General features: G+C 41.7%; 1 long non-coding RNA gene across 2 annotated transcripts in view; it reads right to left on the bottom strand.

The window, feature by feature from the left end:
- Window positions 1-10,773: 10,773 nt before the first annotated feature.
- LOC145723918 (uncharacterized) overlaps window positions 10,774-26,934 on the bottom strand; it is a 39,818-nt gene continuing 23,657 nt past the window's right edge. For both annotated transcript variants that reach the window (XR_014149337.1, XR_014149336.1), the window contains 2 exons: window positions 14,893-15,005; window positions 10,774-13,699 (listed from right to left, as the gene is read on the bottom strand). This is a non-coding gene — a long non-coding RNA (uncharacterized LOC145723918). The remainder of the gene's footprint in view (window positions 13,700-14,892; window positions 15,006-26,934) is intronic.

Genomic DNA, 26,934 nt, shown 5'->3' with positions numbered 1-26,934 from the left:
GGCTGGGTGATAGACATTGGGGAGGGTATGTGCTATGGTGAGCACTGTGAATTGTGTAAGACTGTTGAGTCACAAATCTGTACCTCTGAAACAAAGAATACATTATATGTTAAAAAAAAAAAAGATAGTAGGAAGGGAAAAATGAAGCTGGGGGAAATCGGAGGGGGAGATGAACCATGAGAGACTATGGACTCTGAGAAACAAACTGAGGGTTCTAGAGGGGAGGGGAGTGGGGGGATGGGTTAGCCCAGTGATGGGTATTAAAGAGGGCACGTATTGCATGGAGCACTGGGTATTATACACAAACAATGAATCATGGAACACTACATCAAAAACTAATGATGTAAAAAAAAAATGTGCCCTGAGTTTTTATAATTATATATTTCAATTAATCATTCAAAGAGGTTAACAAAGAAGGAGGGGAATATACAAACCCCAGGACAAAGAGGGCTTTTTTTCCCTAATTATATGCATAATATTGCAATGAACGTCTTTGTGCAAAACATTTTTGTTCTTTCGTATTATTTCCATAAGATAAACTCCCAGAAGTAGATCAAAATTGAAATATTTGCATGCGTTATGATTTTTCATACACAGTACCAAATGATTTCCCAAAGTATTGTGTTAATTTGCACTTCCACCTATAATGTTTATGTATATAAATCTCAGAGGGATAAATATTATCTTTTTTTTAGTTTTATGGGTTAATAAGTATGACAATATGTCTTTGTTTTGCTTTTATTTCCTTGATTATTGATGAGATAATTGAATATTTTTCCATATGATTTTTTTCTGTTTCTTTTTTTATTAGTTGCTTGCTCTCTGTGGCTCCTGAACGAGCTTTAGCTTGCTCTTCTGTAAAATGGGGACACCAGCAGTATTACTTTGTAGGATTTTTGTGAGGGTTAAATAATCAAGCAGGATTCGATAGTGGTTGCAAGCTTAGCTTGGATGTCATCAGCCTGGCTCTGACATTTGGAAGCTGATCGGGGGTGGCATGATCACATTGTCAAGAGTGAGGGGACTTGGAGTTATGGTTGTCGCCATTTTTGGAAAATACCATCTGTCACATTATCATTTTCATCTTTAACTAAGCCTCTAATTACACAAACTATGCAGCCTATAAAAACATGAAAGTTGAAACTAAAGTCCCTTTTGACCAGCACTTCAATGCCAATCTCCTTTCCAAAGGTGACCATCATCATTTGTTTCGTGGATGTCGTTCGTGTATGCATACATACGCACACATACACACACGCCCACCCACATCCAGGGAAAGTCTGTAGTGTGTTTCTATGTTTCACATAAATAGTATCATACTGTATGTATATCATTTTAACATGTTTTTCACTCAATATGTCTAGAGACGGCATTATGTCCTACACTGAGATCTATTCTACCCTTTTGCATCAGTGGATAGTATAGATAGAACATAATTTATTGAATAATTCCTTTAGTTGCCAGCAGAGAATGAGAATGTCCTTTTTCAGGTTCTCTCTGACAGTTACAAACAATGGTTTCAGTTTTTGCCAGTCAGATTGGTAAAAAGGACATGATGATTGTTTTACGTCGCATTTCTCTGATTATCAGAGAAATATTTATTTCTTTTCATAAGTTTATGGGTCATTTGCTTTTCTTATGTAAATTGCTTACACTTTTTAAAAAATATACTTTGCTCTCTTCAGTTGGTCATTTAAACATTAATTTACAGGAGTTTCTTGATATACTACTATTCCTTTGTTGCAAAATTCTTCTCCCAGCTTTCACTCATCTTTTTAACTTTGTTCACGGTCTTTTATTGCATAGAATTTTCTTATTTTGATGTAATCAATTTTATCAATTGTTTAGTTTAAGGTTTAGTTTTGCGTGTTTTCAAAATTTTTGTTTAAAAGCCTTTTGTACCTCTAAAATATTCCCCTTTAATACTAATACTTTTATAAATTTTGATCTATAATTCATTTAGGATTTAGTTTTATGAATGTGTGACTTCGGTTTTAATGGACAGTTGTTCCAATCCCATTTATTGAATTCTTTCCCCACTGATTTGAAATAGTATCCTGACTGCATGCTGAATTCCTATATATGCAGATATGCTCCCAGACTTTTCATTGTGTTGCATTGATCTATTTGCTTACTCTTGTGATGATACCAGTTTTTAGAACTATAGCTTTCTAATTTATTTTTCTCCTTCTCCTTATTGCTGTTCTTCAAATTTGTCTTGGCTGTTCTTTCCTGTTCAGTCTTCCCTATGAACTTGGAATCAACTTCTCAAGAGCTTTTGATAAGCAATGCATTGAATTTAATAACTAATTTGGGGAGACTGAACAAATAATATTCTATTTGCTAATTTTGTCATTTTCTTCTTTCTCCTGCTTCCTATCCCCTCACTGGAGCATGCCATTTACAAAGCAGCCACAAGGTGGGTGTAAGGGCAAAGAAGGTGAAGCTCAGTTCCATCTTGAGATGCCTGGTAAGAGACTCAGAGAGGAGGGTGAGTGTGCTGGTTGGAAGGAGGTTGGAATTATCTATAAGGAATACCTTATACTTTGTTTAGCTTTCAAAAATTTCACTTCTATGATTTCCCTTGGAACAGTGAAATTTCCCCATTTTATAGATGAACAATGAAACCCAGAGAAGTGAAATGGTTTCTCAAGGCTCTGCAACCAGGATGGTCGCATGCAGAGCCCACATTCTCCCACAGCAAGCCGACTGCTCTTTCCATCGCATCCCACAGCAAATTTCAGATTTCCCTTTTCCACGGTATCTGAATGGAATACAAAATGCATGGAAACTAAAATCCAAAGCAACAGCCGAAGAACGCATGCAGGGCCATCAGCCCTGTGTTCAAAATCTTAGCGTCATTTAGCAAGTACCGTAGGCAAGTGGAATCAAACAAAGGCCTTCCCCCCTCTTTTCTGGTCTCCAGGTTACCCTGTGGCCTGGCAGCAGTAGGTGCTGGATAATCTGTTGAGTGAATTGGGGAACGGTCTGGCCCCTGGAGAGAAGGAAAAGGAGGTTCGGAACTATTAGGGCAGGAGACCCAAACCCAGGTCAAGTCACCTCCCTGCATGGCGACTGCTGTCCATTCAAACCCCTGGCTGTGGGCTATGGACATTTTTGGTGGCTGTGGCCTGTGCACCTCCCTCTGTGTCCCTACTCAAGGGTCAAGGAGGCCCCGGACAACAGCTGTATGTCTTGCCCATCTCCATGGTCCTGAGATACCTATACTTCATATCACAGATCCAACATAGCCACTCGATATTCAATACTTTCCCATAACCGTCCTTATAAAGAAGGTCCATCTTATTTCCTTGCCCAAACCGCCCATTGCAACTCCTTCTTGTTAGTGTGATATTCCTCCACCCCTTTCTTCTACCCCTGGGGTTCCCACATTATGTGATATCCATCCTTTGTCCCTAGTTTCTGTTCTGGTTTTGGAAAGTGCTGTTCAAGGCCCTTCACAATTACCAATCCGTTGCCCATGACCTACAGACTAATTGTTCATAGAGTAGCAGATACACTTCCATGGCAGGTCACCAGCTATTTACCTGTCACTGTAGAACTGTTCTACTTTCCTTATCACAGCAGAATTTATTGATGCCATCTTGTGCTTGCCCAGGCAGATCTCCCCTTATCTCAGTGTCAGGAAGGATAGGAGACCGTATTATTGTTCCAAATGTTGGCTGCCCTTCCCTGGGACGGAAGGAAGCATTCTCTCTCCTTGCCCCGTTGATGTCAGACTTGCCCAGCTTACTTGTTTTGGCCAGTGTATGTGAATGGGAAGAGGATGTGTTCCTCCTAGGCGGTAGTACTAGGAGCCAGCGTTTGTTCTAGCACATTCCCTTTCCTTCTGCCACAAGCAGTAGTGACATTCCAAATAGAGGCCACTCTGTCCCTCTGAGTCCCAGAATGACGATAACAAGCAGATGTGCAGCTGACATATAACGGACGTTGTGTATTATGAGCAAGAAATACACTTTTGTTGTAAGGTTTTGGGGTGGTTTATTCCTGCAGCATGGTGGTAGGCAGAAGGACTAACTCCCTCCCTCACGTTCGCAGAGAGGGGAGGCCGTTTCTTCCATTCTGTGGGAGTGAAACAATGTAGTAGAGACCCACCAGCCTCCTTCCTGGAGGAGGAGATACGCCTCATCTGATTGGTTATGGGGGAGAGGGGCTGGCTCTTTCCAGGCTCCTGTCAGGATCTGTTTGTCTGTAGGGAATTGGCATCTGCATGCAGCTGTGTGGTGACTCCCAGGGACAGGCCCTGTGGAGTTGGCCTGTGGTCCTGTGGTGTCCAGTGGTGCCAGTGGGTTGGCTGGCAAAATATTAAGAAGTCTTGTGGGAAAACACCTAAACCAGCCCAGCTTTTATTAATGAAAAGATGATAATTTAACCTCTATGTATGTGGTCCTGTGTCTAGCTCTCAAATCTGAACTAGGAAACAGTGGTATCGTATATTTGCCCCCTGAGACTCCAATATACAGCATTTATGTGGTCCCACTCTAGTCCCTCATCTTATCATATAGTTTCAGTGACGTCCCCAAAGCTGTTCCTGGGGGATCTGTGGGCCATCCAGAAACACTAGAGGGCACAGCCTGGCAACCCAAAGATGATGTGAGGAAGCTGTTACTATCCTGACTGCAGGAGAGAAGGACCTGCCCATGCAGGGGATCATAGGGCTTCTGCTTATGATGTGTGAAAACTCAGAAGTCATTGTTTGTCTGACTTTCCATGACATCCCTCAGCAAACTGCCTCAATGACTCAAAATAGGGACTCAGTCTGTGGTTGAAGACATCCTGGAATGCACCTCTGGTCTACACCTCTTGGCTCAGGTCCATTCAGTTAGAAAATCCATTCATGTCATCTACCTCACTCAGCAATAACACTTCCCTCCCTCCGAGGAACTAACTCAGGAAGACTGAAGGGTGGTGGAAATAGACCACTCCATGACACCCTCCACCCCAAGCTACCAGAGCTATTGGTATAGGTTGTTCCACTGGGAGACAATAATAGCTTTCACTAGCATTAAATATATGTTTCATGTCAAAAAATGAGAACTAGAGAGGTCATGTGACTCGTTGAAGGTCACACACCTATTGTTTCTGTGCCTCCTTTCAAACCAAATAATAACTGTGACAGTTCATTGCATGATTCCTATGGGTTCAACCCTATGCTAACTTCTTGCCATATATTATCTTGTTTAATTCTTATGCCAGCTATGTGAAGTGAGTCTTATTATTATTAATTTAAGGATGAGGAAACTGAGACTCAGAGAATTTTTATAGCTTGCTTGAAATCTGATTCCATAATTGATCCTATGACCCATTCTATACAGTTGTATTATAAAATTTAGTGTCATAAAATTACAATACTGTGTTATAAAACTCAGAAATTGAGTCTGGGAGCTGCTCTGTACCTTGCATGTGGGAATTCAGATCCTACACAACCAAAAAGAGATTTGAGAATGTCAGAATGTCAGAGCTAGAAGGCATGATCAAATGCAGGCCATTGCGGGGCCTCCCCCCAACCCCACTACCACGACGCTAAGTGTGCACACGCACACACACAGAGCACAGATTTTCACTGCCATCTGCCATAGAGAAAAAGATTCTCAGGGATCCAACAGAGCTCCACCCTGTTCCCATGCTGATCTTTACCTCCTGACTAAGAAAGAGGTCTATTCAGATTTATTCACCTGTAGTGAGACAAAACCTGAGAACCAGAGCCAGTTAGCTTTGGTTGAGATGTCTAATTTTAAAAAGCAAATAGTGGCTGGCCAACTACAATGTTCTTCCCTCTCACATCTTTGTTAAAAAGATAAATGCTGTAATACTCACCACTTAGGGGCTTTTATTGTTCAACGTAATACCACAAGATTGATCAAATAAGTTAACATCCCATTTTGATGGTCTCATCTGGTGGGAATAATGGTGTTCACATGACAATGTAAATAAGAAAAAAACAGGCAGTGCAGAATGCTTCCTTCATGTTGTTCACAGATGAGTACCAATTCCACGTTATATTTTTATCTTGATGCAATTAAAAGTTATACAAAAGTTGAAAGCAGAGACAAACGAGCTTTGTTTTCCTGACCGATTTGAGTATAAATCGCCACTCTGATGCCCATTAGCAGCGAAACCTTATTTGCATTTCCTACAAACCAGGATATTTTTTTACATAAACACAATACAACCATCAAAATCAGGAAATGAACATTGGTACATTGTTACCATCTAACCCCCAGCCCTCAATCGCCTTTTGCCAGCTGTCTCATTTAGGTTCTTTACAGAAAATTACATTTAGTTGTCATGCATCTTTAAGTTTTTTGTCATTTGGAACAATTCCTCAGTCTTTCCTTCACTTCAATGACTTTGACATGTTTGAATGTTACAGATCAGTTATATGGTACAGCATCTCTCAATTTACATTTATTTGATGTTTCCTTATGGTTAGATCCAGGGTATACATCACTGGTAGGAGCATCACCGAAGTGATGCTGTATTCTCCTCATTGCATCCCATCTGGTGGCGCTTGATTCTGCGCTCACCATGCTCACTGTGATCTCGGATTAAGGGGGCCTCTGCCAAGCTCTTCCCCTGTAGTTACTCTGTTTCCCTTTATACTTAATGAGGATACTGTTGAGAAACACTTGGGAATTATGTAAATATTCCACTTCTCATTGAATATTCTATTCACTCATTCGTTTGTTTGTTTCTATTGTATGGACTCTCTGTTTCCTATTTTATTCAATGGGTTGTAATCCATCATAATCATGACTTATTGGATGCTCAAATTCTACCCAATTTGGCCAGAGGGAGTGCCACACACTGGTTTCCATTTCCTGGAGCACTTGTTTATTGTCTTTTGAGCAGGCTCATTCTTGAGCATTTCTTCAAGGAACACTGGGTCCTTTTACTGGAAGATGGTATTCCGAAGGTTGGCTCTGAGCTCTAGATGTGCTCATTGCTATTTCAGTCTTCTGAGTGGTCAGAGTAGGGAGTATATGTATGTCTATACATACTTAGAAATATTCATACATATGTAGGAATAGATGGAGACATAGATAGATGTAAATGTGTCACATTTTGGTTCTGTAAATATTGATAATTTATTAATCATCCATATCAATCCTATGTCATTCTTATCTGTATCTACACCATTGGAAAAAAAAAACCATAGTTCATAACAATACCTCCATTTTAAATTTAATACCACAGAGTTCATTTTAATAGCTTTTTACTTTCCATATTTGTAACTCCCTTCTCTGACAGTGAGGGACCTGACTCCTGTTGTCCTTAATATAGTTACTTACTTGCTCAATCATCCTGCAGTAACCAGTTTCCCCATAGCCACCAGCACCCCTTTCCTGGTGGGATGCCCCCTTAGCCCCACTCAGACCCAGACTCCCTGCTCTGGGCAACCACGCTTCCCTCCTCTCTCCATCCTCCCTGGCGTGGACACCTGCTTTGCTGGACCCTACCTAATGGATTTAGGAAGAAATTGTTCAGGAAAGGAAGGAAAGACACTAGAAATAGCACTTACTTATTTTTTTGCAAGATAAAGGAGAGGAGGGCTCTTCCACCTTAACACTGTATTATTTGAATATTTGTAATGGTGAGTACTTGAACTGGCTTAGAGTTGAAGGGAATCAATCTGGGAATGACACCCTGATAATTTTACACCAAAAAACTGTTCCCAAGGAGATCATCTTTGTTCAAAGACAGCCTCAACAAGCTGTGATGACCTAAACCAGAAATGATAAAAGCAATTTGTGAATAAAGACCCTGTGAGGATGTCTCTGTGATTTGTCCTTCCGACTTGGTGGGGAGGGGTGTCTGTGCAGTGGGTGGGAAGTGTGCTTAGTGGGATTGGGCTCTGGGTTCTAATCCTGATTGCACAGCCCATTCAGGGAGGCGGGGAGACAGATTGTGACCTGCTGAGTGTCAGTCTTGTGAGAAACACCTGATCATCTCTAGATCCCCTTACAGTGAGGCAGCCCAGGATTCCTGCACACAGTATATTTATCACACCGTCCACCCACCCTCCTCAGGGGCAAGGACCAAGCGTCACTGTCATCTTCACTGTGCCCAGCCGGGTCTGGCAAATGGAGGCGTCCCGTTGGCCTTTGTGGGTGAGTGAGCGCACAGGCGAAAGGCCCCACGCTGGCCGGGTCTCCCTCTTTGGAATCATCCACTGTTCGCCCCGCCAAGCGCTCCCTCCCAGATCGCGTTGCTGGGAAGTCACGCTTCTTAGGACTGCTAGTGCACAGCAAGGGCGTCCGTCCAGCCCATCCCTCATAAAAAGCCCCGATTCCCCGATAAGGAGAGGAAGTGACTGCTGCAGGAATTTGATCTGTGATAACCCGTTCTGCCACTCGTGCTGGACTGTGCTGTACATCCGCACTGCGCAGCTGCTTGTCGCACGGGGGACGCCTCCCGCAGCCTCTCAAGGAATGTGTGTCCAATACTTGGTGCTGAAAGGCTGGGAGGAGAAACAGAGCCCAGGACGTGTCAGGGCGGATGACTCCCCGTGACGGAAAGGGCGTGATCCTCATGCGGGCAGCAAGTGGCGGCCGGGGTCGTGGGGAAGAATGCAGAGAGGATTAGGAGGAGCTCTTGCTTCCCTGGGCATAATTGTTTTGAAGAAATACAAAATCCATCTTTTTTTTTTTTTTTTTGAAACATTTCACATCCGTTTCCCTCGAATATTTCAACCTGGCCTCCACTAAAACTGAGTTGTAAATAAGCATAGCTAGCATGTGTCTCGTGCTCATTGGTGAACTTTGTAAAGAGCACTGGCCCTGCGGAGATGCCGAAATGGTCTATCATCTAAGTCTGTTAAGACAGCTGTCAAAGGACCCAGATTTCTCCGGTTAGCTGTGGGGTCGGGGGAGCACATTTTCAGAAGTAAAGAGCCAGGTGGTTGACTCCTATTCTTGCTGGAGGAGGAGAAAGTGTAGATTGCTCAAAAATACCCAGACAGGCATCCCACCGATTCATTTGGATAATTTGTGAGTGGAAAGAGCTTTGGGTTAAGTGAGGGAAGATCTGGTGTCTGCTTCAGTTTTGCCATCTACCATTTCTGTCCCGACAAAGGAAGACCTGCCTCTGAGTCTTGGATCTGTCCATCTGTACAATAGATATCCTACTATTATGCGGTTCAGTATGAAAGTGCTTTGTAAATGGCCAAGGGCTATAAGTATGCCGAAAGTATTACTATTGGTGACTTCTCTTTTAAAATACTCATGCTCCTGGAAGATTAAACCTATTATCATTCACATCTAAGTGTTAATTGCGTTAGCCGATAGCAATAACATTCTCCCGATTTCTCACTGTAATTAACAGTGGAAAAAAGAGAATTTTATTTCAGATCCAGCTTCTACTCTCACACCACCAGTTGATGGGGAAAGGGGGTCTAGAGCTGGGCAGGTGCGGGGGCATCTACAATATAATGATGTAGGGTTTCCGTAGATGATCTGTGGGCATAACATTCTTGGATTCTATGGTGTAGGCTATGATAGCAAAATATGCCGTAGGAAATGAACTACTGTCTGGTATAAGATATGCTATTATCTTGAATTATTACCTAAAAGGAATTAGAAATATTGCCCATGAAGTGGTAATTCGAGGCTGAACTGAGGACAGATAATTAGTGTGATTTGTAGCATCTGCAGCACAAAGCACTGTGCCCGGTGCACAGTTAAGTGTTTATGTATCATAGAGACCGTGTTTATACGTGTGAGCTGCATTAAAAGCAAGAAAAAAAGTCAACTTTTCTGCTTGTGCCACTGATGTGTTATGGGTTCGTCAGTCTGTTTGTCAGAGATTCTCCTTGTTAATTTTTTTAGGTGCAAAGAAGTATGTAAATGGTAAAGAAGAAACAATCTAAATATTTAATCATAAGATATTGGCTAAGCAAATGTAGGTATATGTAAATAAATGGAGTCTTACGCAGCCATTTAATGAAGATGATGTACATTGGCATAAAAATATGCATATTACATTGTTACGTTTAAAAAGACAGGTTACTAAACAGGTCTTATAGCATGGAAAAAAGTCCAGAAGACTTACACACCAAAATGCTTACCAAGGTTATATATCTTCATGGTAGGGGTAAAGGTTTGTAAAAGAAATTTCTCTTTCACTTTTTCTTTTGCTTTTTGAAAGAGTTTCATTGAGATATAATTCACATATGACATCACTCAGCCATTTAAAGTGTATAATCTGGTGCTTTTTAGGAAAGTCATAAAGCTGTGCAACTTTAGAACATTTCCAACACCACAAAAAACAACCTCACATCCTTTAGCTGTCCTCACCTCCACTCATCCCCTTGTAACCACTAATCTACTTTCTGTCTCTATAGGTTTGCAAACACCCTCCTAATTTATATTCTAAATTCAAATTTATATATTAAATTCACCTTTCATTGGAACTCAATGAGGGTCATCCAGTGACCAAGTTTCAAAGCAACCATTCATAACTTAACTGTTTCCTCTGGACCAAAACCACGAACCAAAGTTGCATTTCTTACTATGGGTGGTTTTAGACCTGACAGTAAAGCTGCTTAGCATGTGGGTTGAGGAGTGAAGGACCTAAGCTTCCTTTGATTTTGTATGGTGCTCTCATCCCTGGCTGGAAACAGAGCCTTGTAACTTCTAGCTTCTTTTATTTCTGATCTGGGATCTCTTTTCTTTTCTTTCTTTCTTTCTTTCTTTCTTTCTTTCTTTCTTTCTTTCTTTCTTTCTTTCTTTCTTTTTCTTTTTTTTGGAGAAGAACTGAGATATGACTGCAACCTTCACCCTTGACCTAACACCCATTTCCATGCTGTGGCTTGCACAGCCTTATTTTTCATCAGGAATCACTGGATTGAAGTCAAATGGTTTCTATATGATAGATCTAATTCCCAAAACTCAACTGGGTCAACTTACATCAGAAATATTCGCTTTATTCATGTTTTTGAAATGATGTGTCACCTGGATCTTAGGTATTAGAAATGGAGTTTTATAACCAAGGAAATAGGGTGATTTTTTTTTTAAGTTTTTAAATATTTATTTATTTAGAGAGAGCAGGTGAGGGGCAGGGAGGGGCAGAGGGAGAGAAAATCTTAACAGGGGCTTGATCTCACAACCCTCAGATCACGACCTAAGCTGAAATCAAGAGTCGGATGCTTAACCCACTGAGCCACTCAGTGGGTGCTTTTTTAAAAAGTAGTTGCCTGTTTCCTAAAGTTCAGGTATTTCATATGTATGAACTCATTACTCTAATATTTATTAATCATTTCCTATGTAGAGAGCCCTGAGTTAAGTGCTCAGTTGTACAAAGAAATGTAATCCTGAATGAAATAAACTTACAATTTGAAACAAACTTATAAAAGACCTCCAGTCTTTGGATAACATATTCCTTTCCTAATTTACACTATTTAGGAGATCAGTCTCCTCAACTGTAATGACAACCAACGTTAAGTCCTTCTAGGTAACACAACAAACATGAAGTTGAACCATATAAAGTCACCAAAATTTTACAATTTTTGACATACAAAAATGGCAGTTTCAAATGGCTCAATCTAATAGAAAAATGAAAAACTTGCAGTAAATAGTGACAGCAAATGCTTACTATTTTCCCACATTGAGCTTAAACTATTTTATAGACATAATCTCGTTTAGTCTTACAACAACCCCACGAGACAAGGAGTATTTTGATCTCCATTTAATTAATTAATTAATTAATTAATTAATTATTGTAAAGGTTTTATTTTTAAGTAATCTCTACACCCAACATGGGGCTTGAACTCACAACCCCAAGATCAAGAGTTGCACCCTCCACTGACTGAGCAGACCAGGCGCCCCTTGACCTCCATTTTATAGATGAGAAAACAGAGTCTCAGAAAGATTCAGTAATCAGCTCAAGTTCATAGGGTCAATAAGGTCTTATTGCATGATACACAAAAAACTCTGTGTGACCCAAAAAGACTATGCTCTTAAATATTGTACTAAAGAAAACATTAAAGGAATTGGAGACAAAGTAATGGCTAAGTAATAGAGAAATTCTTATCCAAGTGTCTGCTGTATAGAGTGTGCTTAGTAAAATTGGAGGGTGGAGAAAGGAATGACGAATGTAAATAAAAAATACCCAAGTATGAAAACCCTTCCTTATCTTTCTTTTATATTCCAAAAGGTACAGATCATTGTCCCCTCACACTGCAACATCTCCCAGTGGGCACCATCTCCATCTGATTTTGTTTCCAGAAGTTCTGCAAAACACTCCACTCAATTCCCCTTTAGTGAGTAATCTCTGATCGCTACCAGGAATCTTCAACCTGTTGGACCAGAATCGTGTTTCCATAGTAAGCTCTTCTCTTTCCAACAGGCCTCAGGCAGTCCCAGGATCCAGCCATAAACTAGTTAAGGGATGAGATATAAGCTCATGGAAATTAAGTAGCAGTATGAAACATCAGTAGAAGAGATATGTGGACTATGAGTGGGTCCCATCTTGACTAATACATTCTAGTCAGAATTCTACTGCATCAGGGCACCTGGGTGGCTCAGTCCATTAAGCGTCCAACTCTTGATCTCGGCTCCTGTCTTGATCTCAGGGTTGTGAGTTCAAGCCCCTACTTAAAAAAAAAAAATCTACTGCATCAATGATTCAGGCAGTCTTTGGGCAGAGGCGATCTGCGCGGTAGGATACCTCTGCGTTTACTAACAACGGTCAACAACTGATAAAACACCAATGTGTGAACCACTTGACTCCATCTTGTGATGAACACACTTTCCCGAAGTTCTGACATTGTAATCCACCACTCTCTAAGTTTTGCTCGCAGGATTTGTGCTGGCAACTGCTCCTGCAGCTATTTCAGAATTCTGACATCTGTCAATGCTCTTTGGGCAATGGAATGCTACAAGTCGTTCTCGTAAGTCATTGGTACCAAAGGGCAATGTTGAGTTCTTGCAAAGTACGGTGGGAAGAGCATCTCGAAGATGCCCATAAATGCTATCAGGCACTGCCTGCTACATGAGCGAACCATTCAGGGAGAGGAGAGATACAGAGGAGTGTGACAGGGGCTTGAGCATGTGCAGGATAACTAAAATTAGTTTCCAATCTGAGATCCTCATTTCTGCCTTCTCTGGAATGACTGTCATTATCCACGTTTTTCCCCATACATGGTCCATTCTGAACTAATCCCAATTCAGAGGTCTAAATGTCAGCCGCTCTGAAAAGGCGACTGAAACCCTGAGCCCTTACAAAGCCTCATGCTACAGTGCTGTCTCGGTCACTTTCTTTTACCCATGAAATACTGCTTGGACAGTGTAATGACCTCAGATGGGTATTTATCGAGGGCAGTCTATTTGAATTAATTTAAAAAAAAAAGAGGCAAAGAAATTTAACCCAAATTTTGTCATTATTCCTAGAAGTGTGCTTCCCAAATGCAACCACTGAATGCTAGAAGGAAAAAAAAAAAGAAACCTTTTAAAGATCTGCTTAAAAAACAATAAAATAAGTGGTTACTTAGGTAGCTCATACACACACACCATAGGAAACCTGAAAAGACTAATAGCCAGTGTTCTCCAAATTCATATTTGGCATCAGTTTTCTAGTGGCAGGCTGATGTTGCAGGGTCTCAGGGGACATGGGGTGGTCTCGAAGCTGTGTTAAATGACTCCCAAAATGGCCCATGTGATGACACTGATGTTGAAGATTCCTGCGGAGAGTTTGAATGCAATTTTGAAAAATATGAAAATGGAAACAATTCTAAACTCACAATGTATTTTCTATAACATTTAACCATACGCGCATTAAAATTATTAAATGAAATAACAAGTTAGGGTTTGACTGTTTCATCGTATTCTTAAAAGATATGTATTCAAGATACCACCCCCTTCAGTCTATTTTTTTTCATCTTTCATTGGAAAAACAGAGGGACTATCTTATATTTGGGCTTACATGAGATACATTATGTGAGAAATATTCGTAGATTAATATAGAGGAAAGCCAGGTGTCATATATATAAGGGAGATTGGATGTCATTGTGCCTAGTTTTGCCTGAATTATTGATTCCAGTTGTTAAAATATTGTCAGCAAACATTCTATAGAATACTGAAACCTATATCAAGGGTCTGAAATTATTAAAACCGTTAACCAATCTACTACATTTATTGTTCTGATACTGCCCAGCACAGTTTTTTTTTTTTTTTACTTACCAAAAAAAAAAAAAAAAAGAAACAACCCAGCCCTGCCTAGTTCCTTGTTCACCTTAGTTTAGACCTCGTGTAACTGTGAGCCCTCACCCCTGACTTTCATGATCATTGTAAGAAGTCTTTGACAAGGATTTTATCTGGGAAGAGTCATTTCATCTTTTGGCATCTTGGTTTCCCCGTTTATAGAAAGAGGATGATTTTTGGGGGGTGGGAGGATGGGTTAGCCTGGTGATGGGTATTAAAGAGGGCATGTTCTGCATGGAGCACTGGGTGTTATACACAAACAATGAATCGTGGAACACTATATCAAAAATCTAATGATGTAATGTATGGTGACTAACATAATAAAAAATTTAAAAAAAAAAGAAAGAGGATGATTTTTGTCTGCCCTACTTACTCCACAGGGTGTCTGTGACGGTCCAATGACATGGAAATAGATGGGGAGTACTGTACTAGGCAAGTTTTCCTTCCTTAATATATATGTATTTTAAAAAGTTGAACAACCTAAAACACTCAAAGCATGTATTTAGGAAGGAAGGGAGGGAAGATAGAAGGAAGGAGGTAAGAGAAGGAAAAAGGAAGAGGAAAAGGGAGGAAGGAAAGAAGGAAGGAGGGAGAGAAGACACGCAAATAAATTACTCCTAAGCCCATCCGGTAAAGGCTGTGGATTTCTCATACCCTGACTCCTTCAGCTTACCTCTGTTGAGTCTGGTCGTATCATTCACACCCACATGGCCACGAGAGGACAGGCTGACAGACACTCCGCATTTCTCCTGGGGGTGCAGACTGCACATCTCACTAACTTTTTTCCTGTTTCATATACAAAATGGAGACTTGGTTGGAGTTCAGGGTTTGAGCCTCTCTTGTGTGGAATATTCTAAGGGCTACGTTAACCGGCATAAATGAGAGTTGACTGTGTATTCACTTAAACATTTAAAATAATTTCTAAGTTTTCAAAAGGATTTGATCCATAACTTAGGACATGATAAAAGATAGAGAAGATACTACATCTTAAAACAAGATTTTACTTAAAAGGGGAGAACAGTTTCAAATGGTGGAGCTGAATTGATCTCTACATTCATAATAACAATGATTAGAACCAAGCCTTATTATTTCCAGCACAATTTCCCCTTATTTATTGATGACAAAAGTAAGGTTTTGAGGGGTTAAGAAAATTGCCTAATCAGAGCAAGGATCAAGGTTTTCCGACCACAGGGTTACACTGGAAACAGCAGGAAGTCCTAGGCTAAATTGTGTCTGACTCTGGGCAATACATTTTAAATTGTGTTTTCCAGTCACGAAGGTGAAAATAAAATCTTCACAGTTTCAGAGGGATTTCCTAGGAATAAAAAAGTAGAAATTTACAGATTCAATTAACAGCTGACATGGGAGTACCACCACACAGTCAGCATCAGGAAGAGTAAAGACATGCCAGAGGAGAAGGCTTGAAAGCCACGTGCTTGTTGAGCACGCCGCAGAGGGCGTGAGGTCCTGCAGAAGTTTCCTTCCTGGGAGCATGGAAAGCAGTGTACCACGTGTGCGCAGAGCATGGGATCTGTGGCCTTGGGTGGGAGCTGTGGGACACTGGCTGAAGGGGGTGGGGAGGAACACACGGAAACAGTCTGCGAAACAGCAGTAATACTAGTAAAAAAAAAAAGAAGAAGAAGAAAAAGAAAAGTGAAGGTCGTGTTAAAGTGTTTTACCAATTCTTACCGGAGGTGTTCATTAATTTAATTAATACAACACTTGAGTGATCTGCAATAACTCAGCACCGAAAGAAGAACTTTCTATTGGGAAATTAACCTCTCACTGGCTCCATACCAAGTAAAGAAGAGCAAAGTAGTCAAGGAAATAAAGCAGGAGCCCATTTTTATCTCCTCCCCGCAGAAGGCCTTCTCTCCAGGTCTCTGGCCCTTGCCATCCTCCCTCCCAGGGCCCCCCCACCATCCACTTCTCAGGGTTGAACACTGGCTATTTCCCCTGAGGGCTGCCTCGTGCCCTTGTGCCCTCGTGCCCTGAGGTGAGGACATACACCGTCTCAGAGCAGCCCACGATATTTGCTGTCATCCCCGTGGTTCTGAAGGCCCACTTCACTCCTGAAGTTTACAGCATGACTGAAATTCAAAGCAGCGTTGGCTTTAGTAAGTATGGAGATGGCTCTGGTCCTACTTGTATGGACTGGATAAGATTCTAGAGAGGTTGCTTAAAATTTATGTTATATTTTACTGTATTTGATGGAGGGAAATGATATGTTTTAGTGATGTTCGTAAGGGTTGGGATTTATGTATGTGTTGAATTGTATCGCTCACTAAGTCAAAATTTTGGAACCTACAATGCATCATACATATATGACATGGTATCCCTGTGGAAACTCTGCAACTCAGTTCTCTCTTGAACTTCAGTTTCAGCTACCTCCTTGACATGGTGGTCTAGCTGTCCCATTTTCAGTTCAAGTGTGCTACGAGAAAAGTTACCCCCACGCCACCTCTCAGACCACTACTTTTCCAATTTTTATCTTTAAAGTGAAAGATAAGTTAGGAGTCATCTTTCCACGTGTCCCCACGAAGCTTCTCACTTTCTCTTCAGTGGCTTGGGCTCTGGAGGCAGATTGTCTGGGTTAAAGTCCCAGTTCCATCACTTGGTACGTGTTCCACAGTAGGTCTAGTATATCATCTGTTGGAGCCTCGGTTTCCTGGAATGCAAAATGGTGCCTGGCTTTTGGAATTGTGAGAATGGAAAAGAATCGCTCACATAAAGAAATTATTGTCAGACACACGGTGGACTCCGTACTCGCTATTATTGTTATTATTTTTCTCATCATCACCATCATCACCCCTGCCCTGTCCTTGCACTCATCTTACTCACCAGAAGACGTTGCCTCTCACTTCCCAGAGGAAATGGAGGACATTAGGGATGAAATTCCCTAACTTCTACCACCTCGCATGTGGCCACAGCTCCCTCTTCTCCTCTTTCCCTCCGTCGTGGACAACGTTCTGTTCGCTGTGACTTCTCCTCCTTCTCCCAGCTGTGCTGTCTTTGCCACCTGACTCCCTCCATCCAGCGGCCCCCTCTTGGGGGACGCAGCGTTGAAGGGAATGCCTGGGCTTTGCGACTGAACACAGCTGGTGTCCATCTTAGATCTTCCTCTTCCTGGCCCTCCGACCAGACTCTTCATCTGTAAAGTGGAGATGATGATAGCACCTTGATCATAGGGTTGGGAGAACAACTGGATGAGAGAGTGGGCATAAAGCATGGGACTCAAAGCCAGGCACAGAGAAAGACCTAATAAATAGCAGCCTTTTATTGTTCTTGGTATGTCTGTCAGTGTGGCCAGCACGGTGCCTTTCCTTGCCAGCCTCATGCCACTGTGCATTACACAGTGTAGGTGCTTAATAAACATTTGTTCTAGTGCTGGTGGTGAATGATGAATTATTAGCCATGATAAGTTGCCTCTGGCTGGGGCTCAAGATTCCTGACTCCTCAGAGAGCTGCCTGATATCACCACCGCAAGTTCCAGAGAGCAACATTTGTGGAGCAGGGGGATGGTCCAACCAAAATCATTTTATTTCCATGAGGATTTTGCCCCAAACCTAATGCAGTCTCCCAGAGAGTTGGACTGGACCAAGCAGAGGAACACCTTTTCTCTGGCTATATGCAGGTTCAAAGCTTATGGGGCTGAAACAGTCTCCTTGTCTCCCTTTGGATCACAATCCAATCCATTGGAGAAGAAAAATGACTACATAGAAAACAAATTAAGAACAAGAAGGGGTCCAGAGACCTTCATCTTGAAGATCTAGGGAAGGGAGTCGGACGTTGGGAAGGATGTGCTCTCCTAATTAGAGGATGCCCAGACCCTCGGTCTCATCTGTCACTTGGAGGACCAGAATTCTCATGAGTCAAACCCTGGCCAGTATGACTAACACACTCAATCCATAAAGAAATGGTCAAGAAGAGAACCTCAATGTTTTCAAAGGAGACCCCTGAGAAAGGAAAGTAGGTAGCTATAGGAGAGTGGAAGGTCAGGACAGAAGATGGATGGCAAGAGGCAAGAGATAATAAGTGCTTTTAGGGGTTAGAATGCATCCACAGAGTTGAGGAAGATTGAGACATTTAGGGAGGTTGGTATCGTTAATTTAAATGTAGATTCCTTTGAACATCTTTCAGCTTAATTCTCTGTACAGTACTATAAAATAAAATACAAGAGGATAAGTATGGAATGGCATCATATCAGAAATGCACTCCTTTGTTCATTGATTTCATTGAGCAGGTACCACGTGCCAAGCTTCATACTAGGTTCCAAGGATAAATGAATGGGATACAGCCTCTGCCCTCAAGTTTTCCGTGGTATTCAAGAAGACAGGCATTCTAACCTTATCTCAGGGAAGCTGATAGAACTCACAAGTATGTTAACCATGCAACAGAGAATGACCATTCTTGTGCCTGGAATAACAGCTTGGGTCTGCATATTTTGGAATCTTTTTTATCACAAATTTGGTCACTTGGCTTTATTACTCCGGTGTTTCATGTTAGCTAAGCTGATGATTGCTGTGTGGTAAGAGTGTCAGAATCAGGTGACTGCAGAAATCTCCTTTAAAAAGTCCTACAATTTTCTGTTATTCGTCTAGCCAAACTCCATTTAGCTGCCTGGTTGGTTATTTAAAGAATTCTGTTGTTATCCTTCACTAGAATTCCTTTTAGATGCTGTTATCAATCCCAACTGCACAAAACCCCCAGAGGTAATTAACCAACAAGTCTGAAACACAAAGCCTTGATACATAGTTCAAATAATAATTTTGGATAGCATGCAAACAACCATAGCAATGGCTTTGGTCTCCTGAACTTCCACACAAAGTAAATTGTACTAGAACATGCTTCATTGAAGGTACTTATCTAAAATTCACTTTGTCATTTTTCCAGTCGTATATTCACATTGCTTTGTAAAGATTGTTTAAACAGAATTGCTGTCTTATGACATCATATGATTAGACTGGAACTTGACTCTGTAACCTGACCTTTTTCCATTGAAGGGAAATAATGAAAAGACATTTTCTTGGGGGGTAACGAAGCCTTTTAAGGCAGAAGTGATCATCTCTTTTCCTTTAGAAACCAGAAGTTTGATTCCGTAAATAGATTTGCTATTCCAACATTACCTAAGTCCAAAAATTATTCGTGGCCTCAAGTTTCTTTTTTTCTTTGTTGTGAGCATGACATTTAATGGAGATGGGTCACATGCAGACTGTGTGATTTCACAAGGAAATGCATGATGCCCAGCAACAGTGCTGTCACAACACACTTAGGCTATCACTCTGATACAGAAGACCTTCTCCAAGAAGCCCTTCTGGCATGCAACCTTCTGAACTTGTCAAGTGAAAGTATTCAGAAGAGTGGCTGCCCATTGATAAGGAGGTCTCAGTGATTTCTCTCTCCTTCCTTCTCTCTTCCTGCAGAGTGTCTGAGGCCAGCTAGGCTGACCTCTGGTGTTCCTTCCCCCTTTGAGAGGCAACGAGTCTCAGTTCTAGGATTTGCCTCTGTGGCTCATGAAACTGGGGAGCAAGGGGTTACTTTTGTAACGTTCCTTATGGTCATGCATTCTCAGACTAGAACACTGATACTCACAAACTGATTTGGTGGAAATGACTCTTTTTAAACAAAACCATGTTTGTCTGTTTTTTTTTCTTCCAGGTATCCATCATCTTACACTAGTCACTTTCCAAGTTCAATATCATGAGTGTGTTTGCCGTGACCTCACAGCTCTCTAGGGAAGGTCTTGGTGGTGATCTCAAAGAGGGAATGTGTGTGCAAAACGTAGGTACGCCAAATTCTACAGACAAGGGGACCATATTTTCTTAGTGAAAAAAGAAAGGGGAGTCATATTTTGCTTGTCCTGGGGAAACAGGACAGAACATTTGAAATTGGAACCGTCCTAGGAAATCTAAAAACCTTAACCTGTGCATTCAGCCTTCAGGGAAACCACATTAACAGCTAGTACAGAGAAGTCCAACACTCTACACCTGACTTACACATATAACCGCAGTCAAGGTTTTACATCATGCCCTAGCCACCTTCTCAGAGCCCAACCATATGGACCATCAACCTGTTTGGACAAGTTGGAGGGAGCAGTGAGTTTAAATCCAAGTTTCTCCAATCTCTATGACCTCAGGGGAATTCATGTAATCGTATTGGACCTCAGTTTCATCTGTAAAATGGGGAAATAAATGCCACCATAGCAAAATGAGGCTCCGATCACGGGGGCAAATGGCTGACACGCAGTGGGACTTAGTGCATGACCTTGGGTTTATTCCTCTCCCCTGTTCCACATCACCATGCTTGGAAAGCCCAGGAGACATGCTTTTCATGGGTCCTCATGGAACTGGAGCCCAAACAACCAGAAATCTACTAGTTTCCTTCCCTGAAATAATTAGACTTATTCACGTCTCTTTAGTTTTTCCTCTAAGCTGCTTCCAGATCTGAGTGTCTTGTGAGGCGTGAAAGGCAGCTTATCTTGCTGAGAGTGTGGAATAAACCCTTAGCAGCCTCTGGTGTTAAAGGGCTTGACTTATCTCGTGTGATGGCAGAGCGCCCTGGCTGGGTTTACGTCTTTGTCTTCGCACTCTGGATGGTTGCTTAGCGCCGCTGTCAGACACCTCGAGTGATCCCAAGAGCACACTGATGGACGGTCTATGCCACTCATAGGATCTCCTAGGTCAGTGGGCATTTTCATTTTTAGCCTTTACTACTTAAGAAGCACATGCCAAAAAAGATTTTGTTAGCTTTGGAGAACTATGAAAACGTTACTTAAGATACAGATAACATAATCTTCTGTAACATGCAAAAGCTTGCCTCGCTCCATGAATAAATGTGTTTCTGAAAGGAGGAAAAAACTCAGTTTAAAATGTAACTGGGGAACTCACTATGCTAAGAAATTCTTGGTGAAGTTTTTTTTTTTTTAGCTAATAATCATAATAATATTTTGTCTCTTTGGAATTTGATGGATAATATCAATTTATATACTTTTTCTAAAGGTGGGGCTGTCTTTTCTTCTTTTTTGAGCAAAGGGGGATAAGATAACCATTTATCTTCTTGTTATTTTCAAGAGTTGGAGCTCACTGATGAGGTCCTAGTTCTTAGGAAGAAAGGCACCCTTCTCCCAGAACTTCTTCCCAGGGCTCTAGAGTAGCAACACAAGGTTCAAAATTGTTCTTTCCTAGCAAGGCCTTAATCCATCTAGATTTTATTTTTGCATAAAGAGTGAAGGAGGCAATCAATATTTCCAATAAATGACCCCAGCATCATTTATCAAATCACTGATACTTTTCCCACTTACCTGCAAAATGCCAGCCATTATGTATCATTTTTTCATATTTGTGAGTCTTTTGCCAGACTCTTTTCTATTTTGATCTATTTCTATAACAACACAATACCATCTTGATTATTGCTGATTTTTAATGGGTTTTAATATTTGGTATGAAAAGTCTCTCATTGAGGGGTCCCTGGGTGGCTCAGTTGTTAAGTGTCTACCTTCGGCTCAGGTCACGATCCCAGGGTCCTGGGATCGAGCCCCGCATCGGGCTCCTTGCTCCGTGGGAAGCCTGCTTCTTCCTCTCCCACTCTCCCTGCTTGTGTTCCCTCTCTTGCTGTCTCTCTCTCTCTGTCAAATAAATAAAAATAAAATCTTCAAAAAAAAAAGTCTCTCATAGAATTCTCTGAGAGTATGTTAGCTATTCTTAACCCTTTGCTCCTACATTTAAATTTTAGGACTATCTTTTCAAGCTCTATTAAAAGTCCTGTTAGGATTGTGACTGAAATTTTATCGATGCTATGTAGTGATTTAGGGAATCTTGACATCTTTATTATGTTGTCTTCTTATTCATGAACTTGGAATGTTGCTACATTTATAGAAGCCTCCTATCCTGTCTCTCAATAACATTTTTTGCTCCTGGATATCATGATTCACATGGGTTGAATCATTCATTATAGAGTTGTGGGAGCCAACACAATATTTTAAACCAGTGCTCACTTCCCAACTTAAACTATGCCTTTTGTCCAGAAAACGAGCTCATGCTCTGTTGCAGATGCCAGGAATGAATGGGGAGAGCAACAGAAGAGAGAGCCCTTAAGCCTCAACCGGAGTCCTCGAAGTCAACCAACACAAGTGTTGGCAAGAATGTGGAACAACAGGACTCCTCCTGTGAGAAACAGAACTGGGAAAATCATTTGGGAAAACATTTTGCCAATAGGATTATTTGTAGTAGCACTGTATTGAATGGGGAGAAAAGAAACTATCAACAGTGTAATGGACAAATAAAATCTTTATATATTTATAAAACCCATAACTATGCAGTAGTGGAAATCAATGAACCACAGCTACATCCATCAACCTATGTGCATCAAAAACCATCCTGTTGAATACAAAAATCAAGTCATACAAGAGAACTTACAGTGTGATATTTATATATAAGCTAAAAGAGGCAAAACTAAACTTTGTATTTTTAGGGATTTGTTCATATGAGTAAATCATAAAAATGTAACAGATTGATTAGCAGAATATTCAAGAAAATTCAGCCTAGCGATCACATCTGCTGAGGGGAAGGAGACGAATTGGAAAGGGTTTCACTGTAGGTTTTTTTTTTTTTAGATCTTATCTTTTCATTAGAGAGAGAGACAGAGAGAGCACAAGCAGGGGGAGGGTTAGAGGGAGATGGAAAAGCAGACTCCCCACTGAGCAGGGATCCTGATGTGGGGCTCTGTCCCAGGACCCTGCGATCATGACCTGAGCCGAAGGCAGACGCTTAACTGACTGAGCCACCCAGGCGGCCCCTCACTGTAGGCTTTTCCACTTTTAAACTGGGTGGTGGATACACGGTTATTTCAGTTTTATTATATCTTCACATTTTTTATATACATTATATAAACACTTTGTGTATATGGTAATAAGATTTTAGAATGATAAATTAATTTTTTGTCAAGTTTTAGATGAATGGTATACTATGGTATAAAAACTGATCTAGGTACAAAGAGTGGGTCTCAAGAAAATGCATGCCTACTTTAATAATGGATATTTATTTTATATGGCATCTGTGCTTTTATGACATTAAGTAATCTAAGGAAGAGAATATTTGAATGTTTACTATGATTTATTCCTTCAGTGACTTATGTATCAACTACTACGTGCCAGGTAAAGCTCTAGACACTTAATGATATATCGGTGAACAAAACTAGGATCCTTGGCATTGTGGAGCACATGGTCTTGCTAAGGAATAAGGAGTGGGGGGCAGAGAAAGACAGACAGAAAACCATGTGCAAGCTATATTAATAAATTATATCTTACGTTGGGAGGTGGTAAGAAATGCTAGAGTAGGTAAGTAGGTTTAAGATTGCTTGGCAAGCTGCCATTTGGAATAGGGGGTTCAGGGCAGGCTTCATTGAGGTGGTTACTTCTGAGCAAAGACTTGAAGGGGGCGAGAATGACTATGTGGGGGTTGGGGGAAAGGTTGTTTCAGGCAGAGGAGCAGGTGAAGCAAAGGCCCTAAAGCGAGAACATGCATGGAGTGTTTAAATAATACCAGGGAGGGCACTGGGGCTGGAGTGGAGTTAGCAAGAGGCAGTGACCCCAGAGAGGTAATGGAGGGCCATGAGGACTTTTGTAAGACGTTGCCTTTTTCTCTGAGTGAGGAAAGGAGTGATGATATGATGTCATATCTGGATCTAGGTGCCATGTGGAGAATAAACTGCTAGGAGGTGAGGACAGAAGCAGTTAGTAGCCTCTTACTGCAATCCGGGCAAGACGTGTTGTGGCACAGACGATTAGTTTCCATGTACCGCTGAGCCCAGTGGTATTCTATGGAGAATAAACATTATTTGACCACTCCATGGGTTCTCTTTTTCAGACCCACATTTCAAGTAAGCAAATATATTAATATATTAACGGTTGTGAAGACTATGTGGCAACATGAAAAACCCTTAAGATGGAATGGTCAGTGACAGAAAGGAAAAAGCAAAGTTGCATCTGTAGAGTGTGGCTATTAAAAAAACAATCCATGACCTCCTAATTGGTCCAGCCCCTGCTTACTCGTAGACCTCATCTCTGTAACTCTCCCCATCACTTGACTTTAATAACCATCCTGACCTTCTCACTGATGCTTATGCCTCCCAAACATGCGGTCGCTTCAGAGTCTTTGCATAGGCTGTTCCTTCTGCCTACAATGCCCTTCTTTCCTGGGCCTGCATGGCTGGTGCCCTCACCTCCACATGGGAGGGCTTCCCCAGCCTTGACAGTGAAATAGCAACCCCTTGCCTTTGGCATTTCTTATCCTCTTACTTTGGTTTGTTTTTTTCTGCTGTATTCATCACCACCCAACAGACACTTTATCTGTATATTTTTTTATTGTCTCTCTTCTCCCAGCTGGAAAGCAAAGTCTACACGGTCCCTGGTTTAGTCCATTTTCTTCAGGTTTTGTTTTTGCACAGTACCTAGCACATAGTAGGTGCGCACAAGAAATCCTGAAGGAAAGACAAAGGCCTGAATTTTTTTTATTGCTAGCCTAATTATTGATGAGAATTCTTCATTATTGGCGAATGAAGGGCCCATGCAGAAAGTTATAGAAGGAAAGAGGTAAGGGACTATTTAAATCACAGACTTTGGAGGAGCTGAGTTGAGGAGATGGCCCCTGTGTGTTGTTGTGTGAGAAACACTTGACAGACTGATAAGCCTCAGGTAAGTAGCAACCTAAATGTTGTGGGGTCAGAAGAGGCAAGGGAACACTTCCCTGACTAAAACTGCGGGCTCTGAAATCTGGACTAATGAGCAGTGTCACTGTCGAGGCAGCTTCCAATTCGAGAGGAGGTGCTGGCGTGGATGATCTCAGAGGAGAAGGGCAGGAGCTCTCCGAGCCCTCTGAGGGCAGAGGCAGCCCAAACAGTTGCTTAGGTCTGGGTACGGTGGGCGAGATCTGGGCTGGAGAACGAGAGGGCAGCCGGAGAGCAGATTCTAGTAACAGGCAAGGGAATAGTAATCAGTGCAGGCTATCTATCCTCATGCTGAGTTAGCAAATGCTGACAGCATGGAGCTTGCAGAACTCTGGCTTAGGAATTTTAGGCGATACTTGCATTCATCGTGCAACAGTAATATGTAGGCTGAAATACCGAAATATTCCCAGATAAGCAGGTAAATAGCTGCTGCCCAAGCCCCTCTGCCAGCATCCCACCCCAATCTCCCCAAGATCTAGAGATCAGTAAGTGAAACTTGGGGTCTCTGGGATTTTGCTCTGGCACTTCAGCTTGTAATCTGTTTTGATGGCTGGGACCTATTACATAGCTTACTAAATATTTTTATTATCCTACCTGGTTTGAGAAGGTATCCCTCAAAGTCCTGAAAATTCCTGAGCAAGTAGCAAGAGTGGTGTCATGCTTCTGAAGTGGGGTCCAAGGTGCAAGTGGTTCCAAAGCCCTAGGGTCACGTTGAAAGACCTCCTAAGTTCACTGACCTTTGGTTGATTACATTTATTCAAGATCTGTTCAGTCCTAACGGGCACAGTAGAATTCACATGGGTGTTGTCCAATGGATCCAACCTTCCCTGGATCACAGATCGCTTTGAGTATCCAATGGAGTTAAGTCAGATCCTTTAGGTAAGTACAGCTATTAGAACTAGTCTTAAGAGTTGGCCCAAAACTTTGTAAAGCAGAAACTTGGGAGCATTTTGCAGTAGGATTGAAAATCATGATATGTAGTTAATATTTCGCTTTCCACCCGTGGGGTTTCACTTAAAATATCTAGACGTGCCTTTCATCTTTGACTCAGCAAAATAGTCATCTTCCATCCACTCTAAATGAATTACAACACATTCCAAATGAGCGGAATCCAAAATAATGAGATCAGTGCAGAGTAATAGAATAGATTGTGTCCAGAAAATCAAGATTGGAAAAAGAAATGTGAAAATATTTGGACCTTTTAAAGTCAGATGAGAGCCATCAGGAAAAACTTCTAGGCAAAGTCATGGGGATAAAAACTCTGCAGCTAAAATGCAAGGTATCTCAGGCCTAGAAGAGGGTGGAAGCTTATGCCCCTTTCCTCCATGCATGGAGCCCAATCTCCTTCCTCCACCCCAGCGCAGGTGTGGGGCTTAAGGACTTTGCATTTCAAGAAGTCATAGGCATTGAGATGTGGTTATAGATATTTTCCTATTTTACCTTTAACTCAGCCAAAAATATAAACATTTATGATGCAGAAACCAGTCCATACATTCACCCCAACAGTTCCGCGAACACCGAGTCCAGGGGATCCGGTAGAAATCTCAATTGCCTGTCTTTCCCCTTAGAACGCAAAGAGCTGGAACTCAGCAGGGTGGGATGTCCATGCCTCTTCCTGACCCATGTAGCCCGTGCACCCGGGCTCTAAGTGCCGCCACTTACTCAGCTGTCCTGTGGCAGTTACACGCGCATGCCTGCCATTCAGAGTTTTGGAGTGTGCGTTGACATCTGTGTGTGTGTGAAGAGAAACGGGTGCTTGTTTTGATGCAGGACACGATACAGGGACCCTGCTGGTATGCTGTCAGGAGCCTCGTGGTCAAGCCCACCGTAGGATGGGTTGGACTCACTCACTTGTGGGCCTATTAGGGTATAATCTATTTTCAGTCTGCAATTGTCTTTTTAATGTAGGAGCAGAACCTTTCACCAAGACAGAGCACTGAATCAAAATCAACAGCTACGAGACACACGGACAATTTTGAGCAGAGACTTTTCC

This window comes from Leptonychotes weddellii, chromosome 10 (genome assembly GCF_054177405.1).
Source record: "Leptonychotes weddellii isolate Sample4059 chromosome 10, ASM5417740v2, whole genome shotgun sequence".
Classification (NCBI taxonomy): Eukaryota; Metazoa; Chordata; class Mammalia; order Carnivora; family Phocidae; genus Leptonychotes; species Leptonychotes weddellii.
The sequence above is the reverse complement of the archived record's forward strand: the minus strand, read 5'-3'. Positions and strand labels throughout refer to the sequence as shown.